Below are 26,129 nucleotides of genomic sequence, written 5' to 3' on the forward strand. Positions count from 1 at the left end.
TATTTCCCCCTTTAATAGCTTAAAGGTGAACTTTTTTTTAGAGAAGCTAGCAGCCTAGGGCTAAGGAGTAGTGCACCATCCTGGTTCAATAGACAATGTAGTTTTGCCAAAAGTGCTCTGAATATGACCATCAAGAGCAATAGGAAGGAAGTCATCTTAAAAAAGAGAGCTGCATACAAAACTGTTCTTGCAATGGCAAAAAGGGAATGGGACAGTTAAAACTGGAGACGACTTTTAGCAGCAAGGGAAAGTAATCAAACCCTATTCTGGAATTTAATTGCTATTGGGAATAGGGAAGAAAAAACTAAAATTGATGACAGTCTTGCAGCTGAGGATTTGTATAGCCCACTTTACTAATTTATATCAACAAAAACCTGATGACTGTGTATTCCAAGAAACACCAGTCATCCCCTTGTATTCCAAACCAGGGAGGGATGCAGAAGGATTTCCCCCGCTAGTGTGCATGGAGGTAGAGGAGGCCATTAGAAAGATAGCGCCATGTAAAGCTCCTAGCATTGATAAGTTCCCTGGAGATTTATTCTTATCTGAAATAGGCACCTTATTTTACTGTGGTATTTAATTACATTTTAAATGTAGCAAGTATCCCAGAAACGTGGGCCTGGGCTGAGATTATTCCAATTTACAAAAAGGGCTGCCCATTGGCCCCTGCCAACTTAGGCCATCAGTTTAATAGATACCATACAATCCCTTTTTAGTAGGGTTATGCTAAGCAGGCTCTAGCATTTGCTTGATGAGAATATCATTTGCCCCCTCCAAGCAGGCTTTTGATTCACTACTTCCACCATTGATCAGGTCTTTAGACTGCAGATGATTTACAAGAAGATAGTTTTGAGAAGCTTTATGCAGTTTTTGTTGATCTTAGAGCAGCGCTTGGCTTGGTCCCTAGAACCCGGTTGTGAAAAAGTCTAGTTGAAATGGGCATTTCAGCCTCTCTGTGCAGTATAATTGAGTGACTGCATCAGAACTGTCCACAAATTAGATGTAGCAAGCTGGGTGATGTTATCAAACCCATTCCTGTTAAGGGAGTCGTAAGGCAGGGATGTGTATTTTCCCCTCTTTTACCTTGTTTTTAAATGATTTAGTTAATTTTGTTTCTTTTAAAATAGTTGTGATAACGACACTCCTCGATTAGGAGGAATGAGGGTTCTGGGCCTCATGTTTGGTGATGATACTTTTTTGCTGTCTGTCACCAATGGGGCTTCAGAAACTACTTGACTGTTTTACTAGATATGTGGGATGAGGCGGCTAGAAATTCACTTTAGCAAAAGTAAATTTGATTTTTAACCCCCTGTCCTATGCGCTCAATCTCCACCGTAAACGGTGTCTCTTTAGAGCAAGTACACCTCTTTGAATACCTGGGGATTACTCTGGACCAGAAGCTCGATTGGTCACATCATGCTGTTAAAATAAGATTAAAATTAGAGCAGCAAAGTGTGGGGTTGTTGAAGCTGCATAAGAGGTCCCATTGTAAATTTGTATAGCCAGTTGTCCAATTGTACACATCCCAGGCACTTGTGGTTCCTGTACCTAGGGTGGTGGTAAGTCCAGATAAGGTGTGGAAGAAAGTTGATTTTATGGGGCCTCTTCATTTTCTACCGGTACAGATGAGATATTTCATTGTATTAATTGACCAGCTATCCAGATGGGTTGAGGTCAAAGGTGTAGCTGAGCCCAACATTGCCAGTGTACTCCAGTTTTTCAAGGAGGTATTTTATAGGGAAGGAATGCGAGCAGAGGTCTTATTGGATAATGGGGTACAATTCAGCTGTACATCCATACAGGTTTTTTTTCTAAAAATGGTATTAAACATGTTTGAAAACCATTGTATAGTTCTCAATTTAATGGTAAAGTTGAAAGATTTAACAAGGTATTAGTGAAGGTTGTGTAGAGGGGACTTGGGTCTGGAGTGGATTGTGCTGATGCAGTTAGGGACACTGAGCTTATCTTACTACTTTGCACTCGGTTATGGGTCCGGTGACTTTTGAGCTGTTAAGGGGGATGTGTCAGCTCTTGTCTATGTCCGGATTGGATCTAGGGTGTTATCAACAAGAAGTTGGATGTAAAAATGTTGTTTGGTGAAGCCAAAACAGCAGGTGATGAGCCTAGTAGGATTAAGGGTAATGATTTGGAGAGTAAGAGCAAGCACAAAAATGCTGTGGCGGTGCAGGTTGGTGATTGGGTTCAGGTCAAAGACCCTCTACTATTAAGAAAAGGCCTGCCCAAATTTAGAGAACCCATTCAAGAAAAGAGTTTGTGAAAATTCCTTACTGATTGCTAATGGACAGTGGTGGAACGTGTCTCGTGTCGCGAGAGTTGATAAAAGCAGGGTGAAGGTGGGTAGTGAGAACTCAGCTGGGTAGTGAGAACTCAGCTTGTAAAGGAACGAGTGGTACCAAGAGTATTTTGAATATGTGCAAGAATCTGATTGTTGTACCTTGGAGGAGTTCTCGTGTCAAGAGATTACCAAGGATTATTGCTTAATTGTTGTGGCTGATAGTCGTTCTGTGTGTGTTTCACTTGTCGCCCTGTGTGTGTGGTTTTCCTCTGTTCTGTCTAATGAAATGTTGAATGTTTGTTAAGGGGAAGATGTGTGATATAGTTGGTGTATGCAGGTGATAGTGTGGATGACAGTGTTGTTCTAGAGTGTTGGCAATGGCGAGGGAGGAGCAGGCAGGTGAGACAGTGGAGATCGGTGGTCGACTCTTGGGCTCTTTCTGTAAGTAACTTGTGGATGTATTCTTTCCATATTCTGGAGATCTTCAAAGACTAATGACGAAGCTGAGCGACTGTACTATCTTTTCCACAGAGCTTACTAAATACAATCTTTCTATATTGCATGCGGAAACCCACACATCTACGTCTGCTCCTGTTTGTCCTTTCCCTACAGCGATGCTGCGTTCTACTCAGCTTGAAGTTGAAAGGACAGATGAGTTATTGGGTGTAGTTTCTGAGAGGACAGAGTCGGAGGCCTCTGTATGGGCTAACATCACATCCCAGATACCCTTAGGTTTCGGTAGGGATAGTTTAGAGCAAGCTCAGGCTCAAGACACAAAGTTAGATGATGTGGTATGGGGTGGTGAAGATACTTTGAGAAGTAGGCCTAGCATATCCTCTTTGCCTAAACCTGTGCTCCTTCATTTATCTCCTGAAGCAACACCCTATGTGGTTATTCTGGGTAATGCCACACAACTTTTGGCTAATATAAGAGAGGTATTATCAATTGAGGAATAAAGTTGTGCATTGGCTTAGCATGAGCACTGCCCTGGTAGTGGTGTAAGGTCTTATATCAATTAGGTTCGCCAGGTAAGCTGGTTAGAAAAGGGTGAAAAAACTTCTGGATGGGGATTGCGTGGTCATACATTTTAACAGACCATATGTGGCAGGGATAATTTCATAATGAATTAGTGGTAACCCTTTCATTGGCCCAGCTTTCTCTATTCTGGCACTCCCACAGTTTTTTTTCTATAAATGACTGGCTTGTGTCCCTATACATGACCATTGGCAAATCCCAAAATGATCTGTAGAGGCTGGTTGGTCTGTGTCGCCTCAGTTACCTATCTCTAACAGATATCTCCCCTTGTCCCGGCTGGATGCAAGTGATTGACTTTCAGAGGTCAATGGGCTTAACACCCCAGTAGTCAGTGAAGTAATGGTACCTACACTGCTGCAATAAGAGGCTCCAACGATATGTAACACCAGGAACATTTATAAGTTTATTCGTTGGAATATGGCCAGTATTGCTGGGAAATTTGAGGATCCAAAATGGTTGGCCTTAATTAGAGGGTTTTACGTAATTTTTCTGTAAGAGAATTGGGCAATTGAGAATAATTACTTTTTACAGGCATATAAAACCTTTTTTTCACCAGCATTAGAATCCAGAGCTGGAGGAGCAAAGTGGGGGAGGCACGCTGATTATTTTACTCACTTGCAATAAAAGGGAGGTTTTAGGTGTTACCAACTGGAGTCCCAACCATGCAGGCTTTTTTATTCTCCCCTGCCGGCCCACATAAGGTAGTAATGGTAAATTTGTAATATGCTAAATCATTTCCGCATTAGGAATGCAATGTACATATATTGGGTTCCTTTATTAAACATCTGATGGGCTTAAAAACGTCTGGCATATATGGTTATGGAAGGGATCTTTATTGTTCACCTGTGTGTGGTCCCGAGGGAATTGTTGGTTTTGGATGTTGGTGGCGCTCTTTTATCTGGAACACATCTAGAACATATTCATTAGGGTATTAGATTAAACACCTTGTTAAATGAGCTAAATTTAACCACTACATTGGATGGAATGTTGCTGACTTGAAGGGATGTTAATCTTACTTTTATAGGAAGAGGTTGAAAATCATTTATAGATATTTTTTGTTTTGTCTCTACTCCACTTCTGATGCATATTTCCAAATTTTGGATACCGATGAGTCCTTTCAGTGACGATAATCCAGTGTGCGTCTCTATCTGCCGTGCCTGCCCTAGGGTCGATGTCCAAGGGGTTGTTAAGGTTACAAGCCATGGTAGAAGACTTAAGTGGACCCAGATAATACCTGAGGCTTTTTACAAGTCCTTGTACTCCAGTTGCGAAAGGGAGCTAGATATTTCTAAATCCACTAAAAGTAATGCTCAAGATATTTTAAGGGCCTTTTTTTGAGATCTCTAAAGTAGTGTCTGGTTTGCTGGGGGCACCTAGTTCCCACTAGTGTACTAATCTTCCCAGATGGTTTGACACCGGTTGCTCAAAAGCGCTGAGGGAGCTTGAGTGTTTTAAGTGTTGAGCCATGGGATCTCGCCAAGGAAAAGAAATGTTCCTTTTAATACAAACAGCAACAGGCAAGCTGTAAAAAGGACATAAAGGAGGAGGCCTGGGTAGATCTAATTGAGGCAAGTACCCTGAATAGCAGCTCACAATTCTGGAGTATTATCAATGGCCCCATATTTGCTCCGGAAGTGGTGCTTCCGTGGAGCCACACACAACTGAAGATACATGGGTGGCTCACTTTAAGGATGCACACAACATAGGCCAGTTGGAACTCCAGGCCAGGGATTCTGTGATTGGGTCTGCTAAATTAACCTTCTCCAGAGAGAAAGTTAAAAAGAGCATAATGGGTTTATCCATTAACAAAGCACCGAGATTGGATGGCATACCGCCTTATATCTTCTTAAGTGATGACGTCTGGGCGCCTTTTCTAACTGCACTTATTAATGTAGCGGTGTTGGTAGGTCCACCAAAGTCTTGAGCTATGTCCATCATTTTACCAGTTTTTAAAATAAGGGACAGAGATAGCCCATCCTGTTGTAGGCCAATCTCCCTACTCAATTCTGTAGTGAAGGTTGTAGGTCATATTTTACTGGAAAGACTGTCCGTGTGGGCTGAGGAAAACAATGTGTTGTCAGAATCTCAATATGGGTTTCGTGCAGGACGGCCCACTGTAGGCAAGTGTTTGAACTTCTACTTGATTTTAGGGAAAAGCAGATGCCCTTTCTGGTTCCATACTTAGGTTTTATCGACCTTTCATTTGCGTTTGACCAGGTAAACCGATCAAAATTGTGGCAAATAGTTTTCCTGGAGGTGGAGCTGGACATTTTGTTTGAGAGACCTTTATAGGGACACAGAGGCATCTATCTGTCTGTTTCTCTAAAGACTTGCAGTGCTCATGTAGTTCTAGTATTAAGAGAGGGGTGCGGAATGCTTGTATTTTGGCTCCGGTTTTGTTTAATACATTGACAGATTCGAGAAGGCCCTGATTGATGTGAAATCAGATTGTCCGTGGGCTCACGTAGTCTACCAGTATTATACGCAGATGTCGCAGTCCTCATGGCTAAAATGGCTAGAGGCTTACAATACCTGTTGACATCTTTTTCTAAGTTCATAGATGATTTGGACTTCTCGATTAATGAGAAGACATCCTTTGTGATGGTAGTTCGTCCCTGATCCACTTAATCAACTAGTTTTACGTTAGGATCTAGTGTTTTTCCAAGACCAGAGTATTCTCATATTCCGGATTACTATTTGATTCAGCATTAAGTTGGCTTCCTTTAATTAGCAGGAAAAGGCAGATTTTACACTAGCAACTTCTGCAGTTTTTAGTTTTCCTGAAAGATTAGTCAGCAGATACACTAGGGCACTTTTGATGATTTACAGTGCAAAATGTATTTCTGCAGTAATCTATGGGAGTGAAATCGGGGTTTGTGCTAACCATATGGAGCTGCAAATAGTCGAAATTAAGTTTTTAAGGAGGTTTTTGTGTCTTCCTCAAAGTACCCCCTCCTTTTCGGTGCATGAGGAGGCATGAGGAATTGGGCGTAGGTTTTATTTAGTATTGTGGCCTTTCGCCCCTTGGCACTTTGGTTGATATAGTTAAAGCCCGGTCTTAAAGTTGGGAGATTTAGAAAGATGATTTGTCCCTGGATCCTGCATTTCATATGCCTGTGGCTTAAGTATATCAGGGCCTCTTTGCAGGACTTAGGCAGGGGTGACCTTCTCTTTGCTCCTGAGTGGCTCTGTTAGGCTGATTATTTTTGGGTAAATAGACATTGTTTTAGGCAAAGGATCATGGATAGAGAAGGGGCTGAACTAGTAAAGCCCTGTGTTCTACGCCATAATATGTTGAGAACAGTGTCAGCTACAGAACCCTACCTTCTTTTCATTAAGAATTGGCAAAATTGATATCTGCTTACTAGGTGTCGATTGGATTTACTGTCCAACTTGTTAGCCTATCCTGGGGAAAGTACAGGGTTAATACATTTTTACCCTGTGGCTGCGACAGTAGGTCTCCGCAGGATACACTGCACTTCACTTCCCTATGTTTTAGAAATGTTATGCAATGCCTGGAACGTTTATTTCATCCCTATTGTGAAAAAGGCAATTTTTTACATGTTAGGCCTGCTCTTATGTACCTATAGCTGCTTTCTCGGGATATTATTTTTAGCGTACTTCGCTTTATGAAAGTTGCTGTAAGGCTGAGAAATTTAGAGTTTTAAATTCTCTAGTAACTGTGATGTACTGAATAACCACTTATGCATGTTAAGAAATTTACAAAGATTAGCTGATTTTTTTATACTATTTTTTTTGTTTGTATTTATTGTGGTCTTTACATTTTTACTTTACTTATATTTTAATTATTTGCTTTTATGGTTTGTATCCTCAATCCAAATAAAGCTACTTTGACTGACTTCTCAGTATTTGATGCACTTGTCTCTTTGTGACCCAATCTTGCATACCTCTGACTTGTTCTGTGTAGCGTACTTCTCTGTGATTTGATGCTCAGGTCTCTTCATGAGCCTATCTTGCATACACCTGACTTGCTCTACATAATTGACTTCTCAGTGCTTTGGTACTCTTCTCTTTTCGTGAGGCGATCTTATACACCTCTATCTGCGTAATTAACTTCAGTATTTTCTTACACTGTTTTCATAATTAGGCGATTTTGCATATCTCTGACTTGCTCTGTGGATTTAACTTCTCACTTTGCTCTCTTCTACAGTGTGCCCACATGGATGACTTTAAGGCAGCAAAGTCCATTAATGATTTCTCAGCCAGAAACTGATGGAAACTAAGTGTCCCTGTGTAAATACCGGTGAGTTTGAACTGTATCCCTTCCAGTCTTGGGACTGACATATTGCGTCTACCTGAAATGAACAGACTCATGCCGATTGTTCTGAGCTAGCTTGTCTATCAGGCACCTTATGTTTGACAATGGTAACTGGGAGTACGCTGCTGTGCTTCAGTGAGGTGTTGTTACTGGGAATAAGCTGCTGCGCTTCATTGTGGAGTGGTAACTGGAACTATGCTGCTGTGCTTCATTGAAGGCCCTTAACTGGGAGTATGCTACTGTGCATTAAAGAGGTGTGGTAACTGGTAGTACGCTGCTGTGCTTCATTGAGGGGTAATAGCGTACGCTGCAGTGCTTTTTTGAGGGTTGGTAACTGGGAGTACCCTGCTGTGCTTTACTGAGGGGTGGGAACTGGGAGTACTCTGTTGTGCTTCATTGATGGGTGGTAATGGAGTATAATGGATGGTAACTGGGAGTAAGTTGCTGTGATTGAGGGGTGGTAACTAGGAGTGAGCTGCTGTGCTTCATTGAGAGGTGGTAACTGGGAGTGCGTTCCTTTACTTAACTGAGGGATGCTAACTGTGCCTACGCTGCTGTGCTTTAAGGGGTGGTGAATGGGTGGTGAATGGGATTGAGTGGTGGTAATGGACTTTGCTGCTGTGCTTTTTTGAGCGGTGATAACGAAGTACGCGGCTGTGTTTCTTGATGGGTTGGAACTGGGAGTGCGCTGCTGTGCTTAATTGATGGGTGCTAACTGGGAGTATGAGAGCTTTAATGAAGTGTGGTAACTAAAAGTATGCTGCGGTGCTTCATTGAGAGGGGTAACTGGGAGTATGCCGCTGTGCTGTGAGGGTTGGTAACTGGGAGTACCCTGCTGTGCTTAACTGAGGGTTGGTAACTGGGAGTACGCTGTTGTACTTCATTATGTTGTGGTAACGGAATATGATGGGTGGTAACTGGGAGTGTGCTACTGTGCTTCATGGAGGGCTTTTAACTGAGTTTGTTGCTATGCATCAGTGAGGAATGCTAACTAGGAATATGCTGCTGTGCTTTATTGAGGAATGCTAACTAGAAATATGCTGCTCTGCTTAATTGAGGAGTGGGACCTGGGAGTACGCTGCTGTTCTTTTTTTGAGGGGTGGCTAAGGAGTACTTTGCTGTGCTTCATTGAGGGGTTGTAACTGTTGTGAGCTGTTGTACTTCATTAGGTTGTGGTAAGGTATCTGAAAGAGACGCGTTAGTGATAGATTCCTTACCTTAGAATATCCCCAGGCATCAGACTGGATCCGGAAAGTTTTCGTCAGCAGTACCCCTGCCCGTCGGAAGGTGGTGTCGTGCGGCTCCGCGTCCGTCGCTGGCGTTGTATGCACCGAGATGACGTCACAGAGACTCCTTAGGCGCCACCCATGCGTGCTGACGTCAGTTCTTTCTTTTTCCGCGCCAGCAAGCGCAGATCTGGTTAGAGCACGTACCCTAATCACTTTTTGACTAACTTTTGAGACTTTTTGTCTTTCAATTTTATGTCTCGCCTTGGCAGCGTATGCGCTGTCTCAGCGAGACCTAAAGTAATCTGTATATTGGCTTCAACTCTGTAATTTCTCCTGCTCCTCGCGATTGGATGAAGTCTGGCATTGCTGTTGTTTTCTTGATTTCTGATGGCTGTTGATTCTATGGTAACTTCCGTGTAGTCCCTGATTCAGCTGCGACTAATTACTGTTTTCGTCCGCTTCGCTCGCTCGCACTTAATTGCATGCAGTGTGCCATCTGGTTGGGGGAGGGGGGCCTACTCTCCCTCGTTCCGGCCGCTTGTCTTTGCAGCCTCCTGTTTCGTTGTATCAGAGGATACCTCACTTCCATTCAGCCTACCTTTGATTCGTACCTCGTCTATGCGTGTTGCCTTTCACTTTGTCCTACCTTTTAACTTATATTGGGCAAATTGAAGGTTTGTTTTTTGCTTCCTGCCGCAATGACATATTCACTGCTGAAGCCACACAGGAGGCTGCTCACAGTATTTGCAGTGCAATACCTGTCGTATTAGTCAAAATGCCAGCTCTTGACATTGCAAATGCTAATTTTTATTTCATTTCAAAGTATGCCAGTATTAGCATAAACAAATAAATTATTTTCACGAAGAAAAGGGTGCAGTACCACAGGCTGTTACTAGGTGTCCCTGGTCCTGCACCCTTTTCTTAGTGAAAGATATTTCTTTGCGTACTGCTGGCATACTTTGAAATGGAAGAAAACCAATTAGCATCTGCAAGCCCAATCGCTCACATTTACATAATTATCTGATGTCTAACTGCTTGAGAAGTTGTTACTGGATACGCTGCTGTGCCTCAATGAAGGGTCTTAACTGTGGAGTACGCTGCTGTTCATTGAGCTGTAGTAACTGAAGTATGCTGCTGTGCTATAATGAGGTGTGGTTACTGGGAGTACACCGCTGTGCTTCATTGATGGGTGATAATGGAGTATGATGGAGGGTAACAGGGAGTATGCTGCTGTGCTTCATTGAGGGGTGGTAAATGGGATTACGATGTGGTGCTTCCTTGAGGGGTGTTGCCGGGCAGTATGTTGTTGTGTTTCATTGAGGGGCAGTAACTGGGAGTACGCTGCTGTTCTGAGTGATGCCAACTGTGACGATGCTGTTATGCTTTGAGAAGTGGTAATGGGCTTCTCTGCTGTGCTTTTTTGAGCGTTGATAACGACATTCTGCTGAGCTTCACTGAGGGGTGGAAACAGAGTACGCGGCTGTGCTTTGTTGATGGGTGGTAATTGGGAGTAGCCTGCTGTGCTTAACTGGGGGTGGTAACTTGGAGTACGCTGTTATACTTGATTATGTTGTGGTAACGGAATATGATGGATGATAACCGGGAGTACGCTGCTATGCTTTCTTGATGAGAGATAACGGGGAGTGCACTGCTGTGCTTAATTGAGGGGTGGTAACTGGGAGTATTTGGGCTTGTAACTGAGGTCACTTTTGTGCTTCAGTAAGGAATGGTAACTAGGAATACACTGCTGTTTCTCATTGAGGGGTGGGCACTGGGATTATGCTGCTGTGCTTAACTGAGGGGTGGGAACTGGCAGTACGCTGCTGTGCTTAATTGAGGGGTGCTAATTGGGAGCCTGAGGGTTGGTAACAGACAATGCTGCTGTGCTTTACTGGGTGGTGGTAACTGGGAGTATGTTGCTGTGCTTCATTGAGAGGTTGTCATTTGCGTACGCTTTTCTACTTCATTAAGTTCTGGTAATAGAATGTGATGGGTTGTAACTGGGAGTACACTGTTGGGCTTCATTGAGAGGTGGTAAAGGAGTGCGCCGCTGTGCTTAATTAAGGGGTGGTAACTGGGAGTATGGGGGGTTGTAACTGAATTTGCTGCTGTGCTTCAGTGAGGAATGTTAACTGGAATTCACTGCTGTGCTTCATTAAGGAGTGGGAACTGGGAGTATGCTGATGTACTTAATTTTGGGGTGGTAACTAAGGACGCTGCTGTTCTTTTTTTGATGGGTGGTGACAGATTACACTGCTGTGCTTCATTAAGGGGTGCTAAAAGGGACTACTCTGCTGTGCTCCATTGAAATATTGTAACTGAGTACACCGTTGTGCTCCATTGAGGGATGGTAACTGGAAATACGCTGCTGTGCTTTGAGAAGTTGTTACTGAGTAGGCTGTTGTGCTTGATTGATGTATGGTAATGGAGTATGGTGGATGGTAACTGGGAGTACACTGGTGTGCCTCATTCAGGGGTTGTTACTGGGAATTTGCTGCTGTGCTTCATTAAGGGGTGTTACCGGGCAGTAACTGGGAGTACTCCGTTGTGCTTCATTTAGAGCTGATAACAGAGTACGCTGCTGTACTTAACTGAGGGGGTGCTAACTGTGAATATGCTGCTGCGCTTTGAAGGGTGGTGAGTGAGATTACGAGGGTTGGTAATGGACTTCTCTGCTGTGCTTTTTTGAACGGTGATACATTTCGCTGCTGATCACTGAGGGGTGGTAACAGAGTACGCGGCTGTGCTTTCTTGATCGATGGTAACGTAGTGCGGTGCTGTGCTAAATTGAGGGGTGGTAACTCTGAGTACTCAGCTGTGTTTCATTGAGAGATGGTAACAGAATACGCCGTTGTGCTTTATTGAATGCTGGTAAGTGGAAGTACGCCACTGTGCTTCATTGAGAAGTTGTTGCTGGGTACTCTGCTGTGCTTCATTGAGGGGTGATACCTGAGTATACTGCTGTGCTTCATTGAAGAGTCTTAACTGGGAGTATGCTGCTATTTTTCAATGAGGTGTAGTAACTGAACATATGTTGCTGTGCTGTAGTGAGATGTGGTAGCTAAAAGTATGCAGCTGTGCTTCATTGTGGGGGTAACTGGGTATCTTCAGGGTTAATTGCCAATCCATCTCCACTGAGATGGATTGGCACCGCTGCACAACTTAACAGAACACTAGTGAATCATTGACTGATCACCACTTCTTCCTACGGAAATGCAGGAAGCACTGTAAGGGAACAGATACTTCCCTTAACTTAGCATCATCCCGCATGCCACCTTTAACGATAGCACATGCTGCGCTATATTGTTGCTTACTCCCTATGGCCGGTTGAGCAGATCTGTCAGTGTAAATATATTCATACTGATCTAGTGACATAATTTAATTTGGTAGAGGATATTCTTGTTCGTATTGCAGGAATGCTTGTGTCTTTAAATTTGGGTCGTACCTGTATTCTACATCTGTTGCAGTGAGAGAATTAGCCCATTGTATCCATCTCGATGTAAGGCTTTAGCGTTTGGGACGCTTGCCTTTGTTGCAGCCTCTAAGGATGGAACGTGAGTCACTACTACTATTGGTTTCCCCTGAGCCAGTGCTCTTTCTCTTACCACAGCAGTCTGTATTGCTGTCAGAATCTTTTCTGTGGATGCAAAGCGCATCTCAGCATTAGTGTACAAATGTGATTTGTAGGCAATTGGTACTGTTTCAACTTCATTATGCGGATCACCAGGTTGCGTACGTTTACGCATGTCTAAGTCTTTGGAAGCTATCATATCAGCTTGTAAAGAACAAAGTGTATCTGTGTTTCTGTGTCCAGTTTCTCGCTCAGAAATCAGGTTTTATTAAATTGTAGAAAGGTTTTACTCTTTCTGCGTAATTCAAAATGTATGTTGTACCAAAATTTAGGAATCCCAGTATTGATTGTAGATTTTTTTAATGATTTTGGAGGTTGGAGCAGCGCACATTTTTCTAAAAAATTGGCTGCCATGGTTTTCCTTTACTTGAAAGCTCATATCCTAAAAACAGGACACTGAGGTGGGCAATTTTTGATTTTTTAAAGTTACATTTGTAGCCGTCAGACGCAAATCCCAAAATTATGGTATTCACTCTGTTGAAGTGTTCCTCCAGGTCATCGTCCATCAGATAAATATCATCCACATAGGACAATGCCTCTTCATCTAATTTTTGAAGTAACTGTGTTAGTCTGGCCGAAAAAAAAACTGGGTTGTTCTTATACCCTTGGGGGGTGACACAATTGCCTCTGGGACCCTACCGCTGAGAAGGCGGTTAGATACCTGATTTCAGGCGCTATATTTTGGCAAAAGAATCCATTTGAGATTTCAACCGTTTTGTACTTTGTCCGCCCAATGTTATTCATTAATGCAGCACTGTGTGGATTTTGAACTGCAAATGTCAGTGCAAGTGTTTAAATGTCTGTAGTCTAAAACTAGACGGTATGTATTGTTGGGTTTCATGACTGGAAACAAAAGATTGTTCATTTGAGAGGTGCAAGTTTCAATCACCCCTTGGTATTCAAGTTGATCTAAGATCTCCCTGATCTGTTTTTTAGCTTCTTGCTTTATTGGATACTGCCTCTGTGCAGTTGGAGTATTTTTTAAAGGAAGTATGTGGTGGGTTGAATCCTCATCCCATCCAACATGGTTTTTGTATAATGCTGGAGCCTGGACTACCGTCCACTCCTGCGCATAAATATGCTGTAAGTGCCTGGGAATATGATCTGAGAAGGCTGCTAGAATTACTGTTTCTCCTTTAGGGCAATCAATGACGAATGCTGGTGGCCAAACTTGTTCAGCTAACAAAATGTCCTAGCGAAACGTCAGGTTCTCCCAAAAGAGACCTCTCACTTTCCTACTCTTGTCCCCCTCCATTTGGAGAGTTATCTCATATAACTTATTTGGGACACTCACCGTAGTATCAGGTGTTTCCACCGTGATATAACCATTCAAGTCCGCTGTCACCAGAAATTCCATCACATTCTGGCGAGCTATTGTCACTTCTGCCGCCCTGTCTAGCATCGTCAGAGCTCATTCCCCGTTCAGTAGTCGAGTCCTCAGAATTCTAGGCATGTCTGATCTTTAAACCTGCAACCTTCTTCTTTTTAAACTTTGGTTTTTGCTTTGGCTTGTCTTCTTTTTTTAGAAGTGTAATCTTGAGCGTGCTGCTTGTCTCTGGACTTTGTACGCTCTTCTTGTCTTTCTGACCGTCCTTCTTTCTCGGAGTTTTTCTATGAACTCTGAAAGGAAAGAGAGGAACGTGTATCAGTATCCTGATACCTGTCAGGTTTCCTAATATTATCCCTATCCCTAAGGTTAAATCTCTTTTAGGAGGGCTCCTGTGGAGGAGATCTACCTCGGGATTGAGATCTGTTTCCTTTAAAGTTTTGTTGTTTTTTATTATCCCACTTCTTTTTAGTAGAAGTAGGTGTCTGCTTGGTATTGACCTTATCAGGACTGCCCATCAGTTGTGGTTTTAAAGCTTTCCCACCCAAACTGTCTCTTCCTAGTTCTGCGTATGCAGTTTCAGTTATTTTGGGTAGTTCGAGTTTTTGATGTAAAGGACTGAACTCCCTTAGGCCTTGATGGATAGCCACTGAAGCTGCTTCCCCTTTAATATTAGCTAGTATTTTGGCTGATACCTGGTCATAGTTATCTAGTAACTTCATCCCTAAGTTTAGGGCAGGTTCTGCGCTGTACTCTTTTGGTATTTGTCTTAATACATCAAGTACTACTGCTAATGAAGGAATACCATGAGTCCTGGTCTATATGGCAGCAAAGACTGTACCCCAAGTGGTACAATCCTCTACTTGTGGTGTTATCCCCATGGGCAAGCAGATTGTTAGCATTCTGTGGTTTTCATATGGGGTAGTATTCGGGAATACTGCCTCGAGCTGAGTTATTTTCTGAGCTACCCAGAATGGCATTTGTTCACGTTTCGTGGGCATTTTGCCCATTACCGCGTGTGTGGTGTGATTTTAGTTGCTGTACCCTGTAATTGAGTTCCATTTGTTTCAGCTGTTGTTGGTTGGACTGTGACAGTCCTCATGATGAATTGCGTCAAGTTTCTGTATATTTGTAATAAATCTTTGTGTTGTATGAGTAAGTCTGCCTGTGGCATTGTGTCAATGTCAGGATGTGGTGTGTAGGCCGCCAATATCGGCCCTGTTGTCCCTTCTCCCCCGAGTGGGCCTAATCTTACTCTACTTCTTATGTGGGGTAGGACGCCTTTAAACCAGTATAAATATTCCTGGTATGTGAATGGAATCTCTATGTCCTTGAAAGGACCATATTCCATTGGTGCATCTCCTTCTGTGTAATAATGAAATGTTTGTGTTCTGGCATTTGCTGCTGCGAATGTAACCCATGAATAAAATACCTCTGTTTTGTTCGATTTGTGTGCCTTGATCACGAAAGCTACTACACCAAGCCTAGGTGTTAAACCATTCTCTAGCAGTTTCTGGGTGACTATGTCTGAATTTAGGTGCAATTTGAATTGCATCTGTATCTTCTCCGGCTGAGACGTGTAGATCTTCTACGTTCTCTCTGTCCTCAGTCATTTGTGTAAAGAAGTTTGTTCAAGGGAACTAAGATAAGGTTTTATGCACAATTTTAGGAACACTGTGTCCTCCAATCTTGAATAATCAACAGCTAATAAATAGGATTTTTTGCCTACTCAGCTGTGGTGGATATTGTGCCCACCCACTCCAGACCTGGTGTTTTATGAGAATTAGCACGACTGAACTACTCAGATTCTACTGTTAAATAAGTACCCAACCAACGTTGGCGGTGCCATGTCGTGTAGTTCCTTTATAACCTATACAGGATCTGCGCGTTTTGGATAACATAAACTGCGGGTTTGGTGGCGGACTGATTCCGAGCACCCCCACCGGATACGTTTACCTCTTTTGCATCAGGTAGCTCACAGTGCCACTAGAGTCTCCTCTTATCGAGCAGAGAATAGTTTCTGGCAACCTCAGAACATGGCAACCCTGAGTGCTCAGAATCGTGAAAACAATATACTACTTTTCACTCAGTCACTCGTGCTCACTTAGCTTGTACTCCGAGATACACAGTATAAACAGTCTGGGCATTTCAATAAGTATTTATTGAACAGTTGTTATTCTAGTGTAGAATATATGAGCTGCAACAGCCATTAGACAGTAGCAGAGATATATTATTAGCAGTACTACGTAAGTAAAGGGATGGTATGGCTCTACCATCTTGCAATAATCATGAATACATACAAGTATATAAAACACATGAAAAGTGCAACCTAAAAGTGCGTACTCCTACGATGTCTCCCTAACTAGATGGTCCTAAATGTACCTAGCATCTGTGCAGTTGTTATGCCAAGAATCCCTCCAGGATCTAGTCAACCCCATTACCTGATAAAGGTGACAACATGGGACCCCGTCCTGGTCTCTAGTTTGACACCCCGCGAGGGATGTTCGACCACTGCGAGCTGGATTGTCTGCATTCAGGAACCTCCGCGTCTTCGGTCAGTGTGTCAGCTGGGAAGTCAAGGTCTCCTCTCCCGTATCTTGGCAATATGTGGTGTATTTATACCCGAAAGTATCTAGGGCTTCTTTGTCCTTGTTCTTTGTATGGGCCATTGTCGGACTGAGGAAGACGTAAGGGATGAACCTTGTACATAGATGTTATGCAGGTGATGTAGTTTCTGCTTCATTTCCAAGAACCCTCATTAATGCTCATACATAATGTATGAGCCCATCGGCGATGTTATAGAAGGCCTTTAAGGAAAAACCCTCCTTCTGCACCCAGAACTGAAACTAGATAAAGGTTCAATCCTCAGAGCTCGTTATTGTGTAGTGTAGGGAACTAATGTAGGTGAAGGATCATGCCTATATAAGGGCATCTAGGATCATGCCCATATTAGGGCATCTATATGAAACATCATAAGATAGGAGCCACGTATTCTATAAAAGGTCTGAAGAGGCCAGGCAGGGCCTCATCCATCTTACACCTGGGTGAGTGAGCTTGAATTTTTTTATTTCTCTAGTATTTTATTATATTATCCACTGGGCTACACTGTGCTAAGGTGACTACTTTAGTTACATTATGGGTAAAAGGAAAGCTGAAACTAATGCCATGAAACCCTGGAAGCCAGGACATAAATAATCTGTAGCTGCTCTGCACTGGAATACCAGCACACTGGCTGACATAGACATATTCATTGAAAAGGTAGAGTCCCTTCTAAATCCGAACTCTAACAAAGGGAAGGGCAACCCCTCAATGGTCCCCGATATGTTCAAAAATGCAAACAACTGCATGCATCTCTAATGTTCCTTGTCACAATCGATTTGCTCCCCTGCAATACCCCGATGATATCGGAGGGTCACATGTGGTACAGGAGCAATCTAGGACAAAATGTGTTGATTAAACTGACATCGGGTTACATCAAAGGGGGGTGCCTGAGGAGACTTTCCTAACATAAAATTCTAAATTGGACCGTCTTAGTAGTCTGTCTCCTTATCGGACCAGGTTTCATCATTACAGCTAAAAAATTCTTCCTGCTATTGCAATCAAGGACGTCAGGCAAGCTTGGCTGGAACCTCTGTGGTACTAGCGGATCAGAATCTGGACTTAAACTAGCTTCATTAACAGTTGCTAGAGGGCTGAGGGCGTGCAATGGACGACCTATCTCCAACCCTGATCAAGCCCCCACTTTTACAAGAGGTAATCATATGAGAGTCATTGATTCTGTTATTCCAGACGTGAAATTGTGGCCCCTTCTGGCTGAAACGAAAGTGGATCGGCACCCGGACAGTGATCATGACTCCTTGATTACAATATTGGTTGTAGCTTCACTTGCCGGGGAATCAAATACATGCCATACAATAGTGCTGAACCCGTATTAGCAAACTGTCTTTGATATGTCTCATGGCCTAGAGTTTTGTCCAATCTGAATTTGTTGTCCCAGATATATGGGCTTTATGCTAAGTTCCTGCCAAATTATGTAGGGGCAAATGAATCAGAAATTCCTATTTTGAGCATACACAACCTCCTATATAAAGAGTTACAGCAGGTATTTTATAAAGATGTGGCTCATAAGAATCCAGCCTTGGCAAAGACATCAAATGGTATGATCTCACTGGCAGGCAGGCCAAAAGCTCTTTAAGACCTGCAGTCTTAGGCAGTGATAGGGATGTAATAGTCCAAGCTAGGCGCACTTATAAAGCCTTGTTAAATCTTGCAAAAACAAACTGGAATGCAGTTAAAAGAAATGATAATAGCTTTTTCTGGCAAACAATGGCCCAAACTAGAACAGAAAATGTGAAGAGCTACCAGCTTCATATACCAGCTGATAAATGGGCATATCACTTTTTTAATCTCTATGAAGCAAAGGCTTCATATACCTTAGGGCCCTGTTGCAACCCGACTATCACATGCATAGTTCGTCACGACACTCATGTACCAGCTATTACCTTTAGCCTAGAGGATACTGCTTGATCTATAGCTTCGTTAAAATCAGCTTAGGCGCCAGGACTGGATAAAATCTATGGCGATTTATATAAATCAGAATCTCAGATTTGGCCAGTTTCTTAATCTACTCTCTAATGCAATAGCATGAGGGAGCGAGATACCAGACTCTTGGAGAAGAACCAAGATTGTTACAATATATAAACAAGCATTGGCATAGCCAATAGGTCTCACCTTTGGGACCTTATAAGTGTTTAGTTATCCAGCACAATATCCTTGGTGCAACATCAACTGTTGCATGGCTAAACACTTATAAGGTCCCAAAGGTGAGACCTATTGCCAATGCTTGTTCATTTAAGATGTGTGCATTATATTTCATATCAGTTACCTGTTGGTGAAAGGCTAACAAAAGAAGTTACAGAAGATGTGGTTGCTTTCAGCCATATATCTAACACTGTCCCCTTTGCAGCTAGTATCACAGGTCCCATGCTTTTCGTTTCTTCCACCGCTGATTAAAACTCAGTTAGCCTTAATGAGCTGAAATTCAGTACCGGGTTTTCAATAAACCTCGCAATCACCTGTGCGTGATCAGTGTTATTAGAATCCCAGCCTCGCTGCAAAATAATTTCTGCTCACTTTGCTAATCCTATTGCACTTCCAAAGTTTTATGTCTCGGCGTCCTTCCACCTTCACCACAGCGTTCGTCTGCTGAGTCGGCTTGCAATAGTCTACCGCAGCCTGGCCTCCTTCGGGGTGAGCTGGAGCAATGAACTCGCCTCAACAGTGCCCGTGTGACCTGCTGGAGATGCAGATGTAAGGATCAGAAACCTCCAGCAAACCACGGGAGCTAAAACGTCAAGGGAACTCTAAAGGGGCAGCCGAGAATAAAACGCTGCCTGTTGCGATGCTGCCCTTCAAAAAATTGTGTAGACGGAAGTCTGACTTGAGTAGTGAGGAGTGTGGGTGGGCAGGATGGAGGAAGCGGTGAGGCACTGGGGAGAGACAGATGAAATGGAAATCAGATAGTATTCAAAGAGGAGGACAGACAGATTTTGAAGAAAGGGGGGGCGAAGAGAGGCGCTGTTGAGTGTGGGTTAAAATGCAATAAGAAAGCAAGGATCGGCGTGAATCAAAACAACACAGAGTTGGGGACCAGGAGGAGTGCAGTGCCGAAGGAGGCTGCAGACACATGTACTGATGCACTCTCAGTGCATGTGCAAAAGTAGATAAAAACAAGACGTGCGGCCGCGAACGAGAGTGCGCGCGAAAGTGGAGAACTGTGGTGGGGAGGGGTAGGGAATTGAAGCACGGAGAGAGGCACGCAAAGCGTGCACCCGCGCACATGCACTCAAGCTCTAGGCCGGCCATGGCAGCATCTGGTAGCACTTTTTTTTACCCCTTTACTAAAAGTCGAGCAAGCAGCGCATGCGCTGCTCTAGGCTCGACCTAATAAGGTGACGCATGCGCGCCCTCAAACAGGCCAATTAACCTAATTGATAATGTTCAAAAGATTTTTGCTAAGCAAATTCTTGAACAATTGTTGCATTGGGTAGACTCTAACAACATTATGTCAACCCTTCAAGCTGGGTTTTGCTCAAAGATGAGTACCTCTGACACAATTTTGAGATTTGCCACATTGCACTGGAAATATGTTTCACTGTGTCATCAGAAACTTTGTTGTTTTTATCGATCTCAGAGCCACTTTTGATCTCATTTCATGTACCAATTTGTGGCATGTTTTAAATACGATTGGGGTCCCCGGCACTTGATCCAACTTATATCCCAACTGTACAGTAATTTCGCTTGGGTACAATGGAGCAACATGGAAGAATTAACCAATCGCATTCCTATCCAGCGGGGTGTACTGCAAGGGTGCATTCTTCCAACCATGCTCTTCATACTTTATATAAATTGCATGGTTAATATTCTGATGAACTGCAGAAATGATTCCCCTGTTCAGAAAGCAGAAAGGTGTGGAATCTCATACTTGCAGACAATTCTCATCTCTAAGACACCAATGGGGCTCCAGCTCCTTGTTGACTAATTCAGATTTTTGCGTGTCAAGTGGCTTGGAACTCACTGTTAATAAGACCAAATATATGGTGTTTGGGAAGAGAGTTGCCAAAAACTCCATTATTACAGTAGGTGGAGAAGCCCTAGAGAAGGTGAGAAGTTTAGATTACCTGGGTGTCAAAGTAATGGAGAACTTTAAGTGGAAAGATGAACTTTGCACAAGCACGCTATTAGTTGAGCAGAGAGAAAGTGCTATCAATAGGTTGCACATGCAAACAAGCTCGCTTGCGGTCTCATCGGCCCTTGAAGTATATTGTGGTAAGACACAAGGGGCAACTCTTTATGGTGCTGAGACTTGCTGTTGTACTGATGTTTCTCCACTTACCACTGCAGAAAATACATTTGTCAGGCATCAGGTTTCCGTTCCAAACAGTACGCCGTTAATTGCCCTATTATTTGATTTAGAATTAAAAAGAATTGCAGATCTGGCTGCACTTAGACCACTTGTCTATTGAGTTTGTCTATGGGTTACAGCTGAATTAAGAGTTCAGAGATTGCCTTGTTGACTTGCTTAGCGCAAGAGGTGCCAAATCAGTATCCTGGGTTAAATTTGTCTGACTGGCTAAGCAAGTTGGGATTAGAAAAGGGTTTGGGCTGACCCGTAAAAAATATGCAAAGAGGATATCAATATCCAGCTATTGGATTTATATCCTAGTGAAACATATCAATAACCAGTCAATTGGCCCATTGGCAAATAGACTTTTAGATATTAAACCATTTCCTCGTTTTGTGGAATTTTTAGACTGTTTCCTCTCCCCTAGCGAAAAGGCTTTATATTCGCTTTTGATTGGGTACCTTACCTCTGAGGTCCTTCACTAATAAATAAAACAAGGGCTTACCTTCAAGTATCTGCCCGGCGTGTGGCTTGGAAACTGAAGGAGACGCACACTATTCTTTTGTCCTGGTTACCTAGGCCTGCGCCGGAAATGGATTATTCCCCTATGTCGTGACCTCAAGGTGACCAGATATTTAGTGTCTTTCCGAATCTTGAGTGATATTACTCCCGTAATTGTTATTGCCATCAGCAAATCTTTACAGGTGGTTTGGTTCAAGCGTAGTAGATGACAGACTGTGATTGCCAGAGATTAAGATAAATTCCAATCATACATATTTTTTCTAGACTTTTTATGCTGCTTTTTGCCCGTTTTGCACATAGCACTTCCTCGACTTTTGTACTGTTTTGTATATAGTAATGATTGCAGGAATGAATTCCTAATAGCATCTGCTTTTTGCCATAAGCCTGAGCAACGTGATGCTTTAAAAAAAAGTATTTTGATGTTATTTATTGTAATATTTTGAGCATGTACACTGATGATACTTGTATAATGAATAAAGTATTTTATTACTATTAACTGGGAGTACGCTGCTGTGCTTCACTTAAGGATGCTGACTGGGACAATGCTGCTGTGCTTCATTGAGGGCTGGTTACTGGTTGTGTGTCACTCTTCATTGAGGAGTGGTTACGGGAGTATGATGGGTGATAAGCTGTTGAGCTTCATTGCTGGATAGTAACAGTGCGCTGCTGTGCTTCATTGAGGAATGGTCACTGGGATTGACCTGCCATTTTTCATTGAGGGGTTGTAAGTGGGACTACGCTGATGTGCTGTACTGAGGGATGGGGAGAGTATGCTGCTGTGGTTTATTGAGAGGTGGTAAGTGGGAGCATGAGGCATAGTGATGTGCTAAACTGCTGTGCTTCACTGAGCAGTGGTTACTGAGTGTATGAGGGGTGGTAATGGACTACGCTGCTGTCCTTAACTGAGGGGTTGTTACTGAGTACGCTGTTGTGCTTCATGGAGGGGTGGTAAGAGTATGCTGAATTGTGGTTATTCAACATGAGACGCGATACAGTTGACATTTTTAATCATTTTTCTGGTGAAAAACAATGACCCCGGACCTGAGGAACTTTCTCCGAATGGCCACTAATGGTGACTATTTAATTTTTATTCTTTCAACTGTAAATGACTGTTGGATGTCAATCACTTTTTGGAACTAAAATTAGTGTGTTTAGGGTCCTTTTCTTGCTTGAAAAAGATCAAAATACACGCTTCTGAGTCTATAAAATGTCAATTTTGGTCACTGGGAGGCCATAGAAAGTTGTTATTCAACATGAGGCGCGATACAGTTGACATTTTGAATAATTTTTTATACAGTCCAGAAAGTTCATTTTCTGATGAAAAACGGTGATCCCGGACCTGAGAAACTTTCTCTGAATGGTCAGTAAAGGTGATTTTTATAATTTTTATTCTTTCAACTGTAAATGACTGTCGGTATCATAAAATGTACCTCCTGTGTATCACGCTGTCCTGAGGGTCGCGCAGTGCAATGCGGAAGACTGGAAACCCGGAAATGGGGTTCTAGAACTACATTCTCCCATTATGCCGTAGGTACTTCCGATTCCTTCAATTTCCATTGGTGGAAGAATTGTCCGGGACCAGAAGGGGAATGACAGTGCGTCTGCCCGCTGCAGATTATTCCTTAGCAGTGAGCGGAAACGGAGCAGCAGTGCAACATGTAGTTTGGTTGAGCAGAGAGACATGGTATGCGCTGGAGTACAATCTTGTGGGAGTTCGTGGTTGTGCGTTTTTCTGCTATCCAGTAACGCTGCCTGTACTGTGCTGTGAATGGTATATTACTCGCTTTGGATTTGTGAGTAAAACTATTCAATAGAGCTTATAAATCAATCCCTTGCCTGTATAATGGATTTTGACGACAGAACGTGGCAGCATTCTACTTGTTTAATTGCGGACGGCAAGGTGAAGTTTGCCTCATCTGCAGAGAGAGTAGTAGTGTCTGAATTGGCTTCTCTCAAGGTGTGGTGATGAACTGTTTAATTGGGATTGACAATACTATAATTTAAGATAAGGAACGATGGAGGGTGAAGTTAACCCTTCCATCTTCTGAGCGATTGATGTTCATTACGCTTGGAGGTGTTAGTTAAAAGATGGCATTACAAAGTTAAACTCGTGTACTGGAGTGATTCAGAACTTTAAGGATACACTAAAGACTTATTTATTAAAGTAATTCTCTGCTGTTCTCATTTTTGACTTTTAACAGGGGGTCAGGACCCAGAGGTATTCTTCTCTACCCCTGTAAAGCTGGCTTGACTAAGTTGTTGGTAGGTACGGTGTTGAAATAGGATATCAAAAAGTATACTCTAGTGTTCTGTTCTCACTCTGCTCATCTTGGATTTAACCTATACATATATATTCCTGTTCATTATATTTCCACAGGATTATCATTAACCTATGATTATGTCTCCACAGTCTTATGAAGCTTCGTGGATGATAGGTTTCTTATGTTTTTTCAGGTATTGAGGGCAGGATTACATATTCTTTATCTGAAAGAGACACGTTAGTGATAGATTCCTTACCTTAGAATATCCCCAGGCGTCAGACTGGATCCGGAAAGTTTTGCTAGCAGTACCCCTGCGCTTCAGTAGGTGGCGTCATGCGGCTCCGCGTCCGTCGCTGGCTTCGTAAGCACCGAGATGACGTCACGGAGACTAGTTAGGCGCCACCCATGGGCGCTGGCGTCAGTTCTTTCTTTTTCCGCGCTAGCAAGCGCAGATCTGGATAGAGCACGTACCTTAGTCACTTTTTGACTACTCTTTTGAGACTTTTTGTCTCCTCCTTTTGTCTCCTGGTGCACGTAGGGATGCCTGGCTTTAAGTCTTGTGAGGCCTGCCGTCGCAATATGTCGGTGGCGGATCCCCATGATGTTTGCCTCTACTGCCTAGAGACCGAACATGAGTCCCGGTCCTGCAGGGACTGTTGAGCCATGGCCCCGACGGCCTTGAGGGAGCGGCGCCGGAAGCTGCTGGTGGTCCGGCACTCGTCCCAACGCCGCTCCAGGTCCATGGACCGTTCCCGGGACCGCTCGAGGGGCCGCAGTCGTCGCTCCTTGGGCTCCAGTCTTCGCCCTCGGATTCCAGTAAGCGACGAAGTCCCCCCCGTCAGTCCTCGGATGCGGATAAGGGGGACAGGGGTTCTGCCCCTGTGGCTCCCTTGGAGCCTGGGAGTCCCGCGGCCTACCCTCCTTACCCGGGTCCGTCGGCTACTCCCAAACAGGTGCAAGTGTTTCTTGCCACCATGGACTGCCTTTTTAGTCCTCGGGCTCCCGCGGCGTGCCTTCGGGCCCCACGGTCCAATGTCCAGATACTGTTGGCCTGTTGGTGCCGCCGGCGGATCCAGCTTCGGCGCCACAGGATCCTACGCTGTTGGCTCAGGCCCTGGCACCATGAGGTCCGGCGCTGCCAGCTCTTGCCCCAGCGCCGCCTCCAGCGCTGCAGTGGGTGCCGTTTGTTCCTCCCTTGCCCCGGTTCCAGGACCATTTCATTCCTACTTGGGATCCGCATTGGGAGACGGCGCCGGCTCTGCCCCGGCCGGCGCCGTATGTCCTTTCTCCGGCTCTGTAGCCGCGACTGGTTCCTCCCGCAACGGAGGTGGAGGATGACTGGGAGGGGTCCGAGGACCCTCTTGCCCATCAATGTGACTCGGAGCAGGACTGGGTGGACGATCTGGAGAACGCCGGCGAACTCGATGTCTCTTCTGACCCGGGGTTTGCCTCTCCCCCACCTACAATAGAGGAGGGCGTTTCCTACACGATGGTGCTCCGTCGGGCTGCTGAGGTCCTCAACCTTGATCTTCCCACGGTGGCCCTCAAAACTAACCTCCTTACTGAGGTCTCCAGACGGCGTCGACTTCGTCAGAGCAACTGCTTCCCTTCAACAACGCCCTCACGGACGTCCTGTTGGGCACTTGGTCGTGGCCGGCCACAGAGGCCCCTGTGGATAAGAATGACGCCAAGCGTCACCGCCTGGTGCCTGGTGACCACGCGTTTCTGACCACTCATCCCACGCCTGAGAGTCTGGTCATCCAGACCTCGACGTCGGAGTGCCTTTCCCACGGCTCCACCGGATAAGGACTCTAAGAAGCTGGAGCAGTTTTGTAAGCGGTTGTTCTCGTCAGCCAGCTTGGGGCTGCGGTCGGTGAACACCGCCTGCTTGTTGGGCCGCTATTCCCACGCGGTGTGGGATACGGTTGCTCAGGTGTTACTTCAGTGTCCTGAGGACGTCCATGCTGTGCTTTTCAAGGCGGTTGCTGAGGGTAAGGATGCGGCTAAGTTCGCCATTCGGTGTGGTTTGGACTCCGCTGACTCGTTGGGCAGGGTGATTTCTACGACGGTGGCTGTGTGTCGCCACGCCTCGTTGCAATCCACTGGGTTCTCACCTGACGTCCAGAGCTCGCTCATGAACATGCCTTTTGATGGCACTCGCCTGTTTGGCGATAAGGCCGACAGTGCGCTGGAGTGCTTTAAGGACTTGCGGGCCACAGCCAAGTCCTTGGGTCTTTCCACTAAGAGCTCAGCCACTCATGGGTTTTGTTCCTTTCGTGGCCAAGGCAGGGGCACCCAGGCACGTTCCTTCAACAAGCCTGTGCAGAACCAGCCTCAGCGCAGATGCGGCTTACGTAGGGGCGACTCTGGGAATCAGCGTGGGGGGCAGTCCACCTTCGCCCCCGCTGCTTCTACCTCTAAACCTTCCTATTCTGAGCTTTGTGGAGCACCCCATGCCGGTGGGTGGCAGGATCTGTCACTACCTCCACCCCTGGCGTGATATCACATCGGACAAGTGGGTGTTGCAGATCATCCGCAGGGGTTATTCTCTTCCATTTCAGTCCTCCCCTCCCGCCATGCCACCAAGGTGCCATCACATGTCAGGGGTTATTCTCTTCCATTTCAGTCCTCCCCTCCCGCCATGC

The 26,129-nt window shown here is 44.4% G+C and overlaps 1 long non-coding RNA gene across 2 annotated transcripts in view; it reads left to right on the plus strand.

Annotated features, from left to right (window-relative positions):
• LOC146856884 (uncharacterized) overlaps positions 1 to 26,129 on the plus strand; it is a 166,089-nt gene that overhangs the window by 31,990 nt on the left and 107,970 nt on the right. For both annotated transcript variants that reach the window (XR_014979513.1, XR_014979512.1), the window contains exon 2: positions 7,503 to 7,595. This is a non-coding gene — a long non-coding RNA (uncharacterized LOC146856884). The remainder of the gene's footprint in view (positions 1 to 7,502; positions 7,596 to 26,129) is intronic.

The sequence above is a fragment of the Triturus cristatus genome, chromosome 3_2 (assembly GCF_964204655.1).
Source record: "Triturus cristatus chromosome 3_2, aTriCri1.1, whole genome shotgun sequence".
In the NCBI taxonomy this organism is placed as follows: domain Eukaryota; kingdom Metazoa; phylum Chordata; class Amphibia; order Caudata; family Salamandridae; genus Triturus; species Triturus cristatus.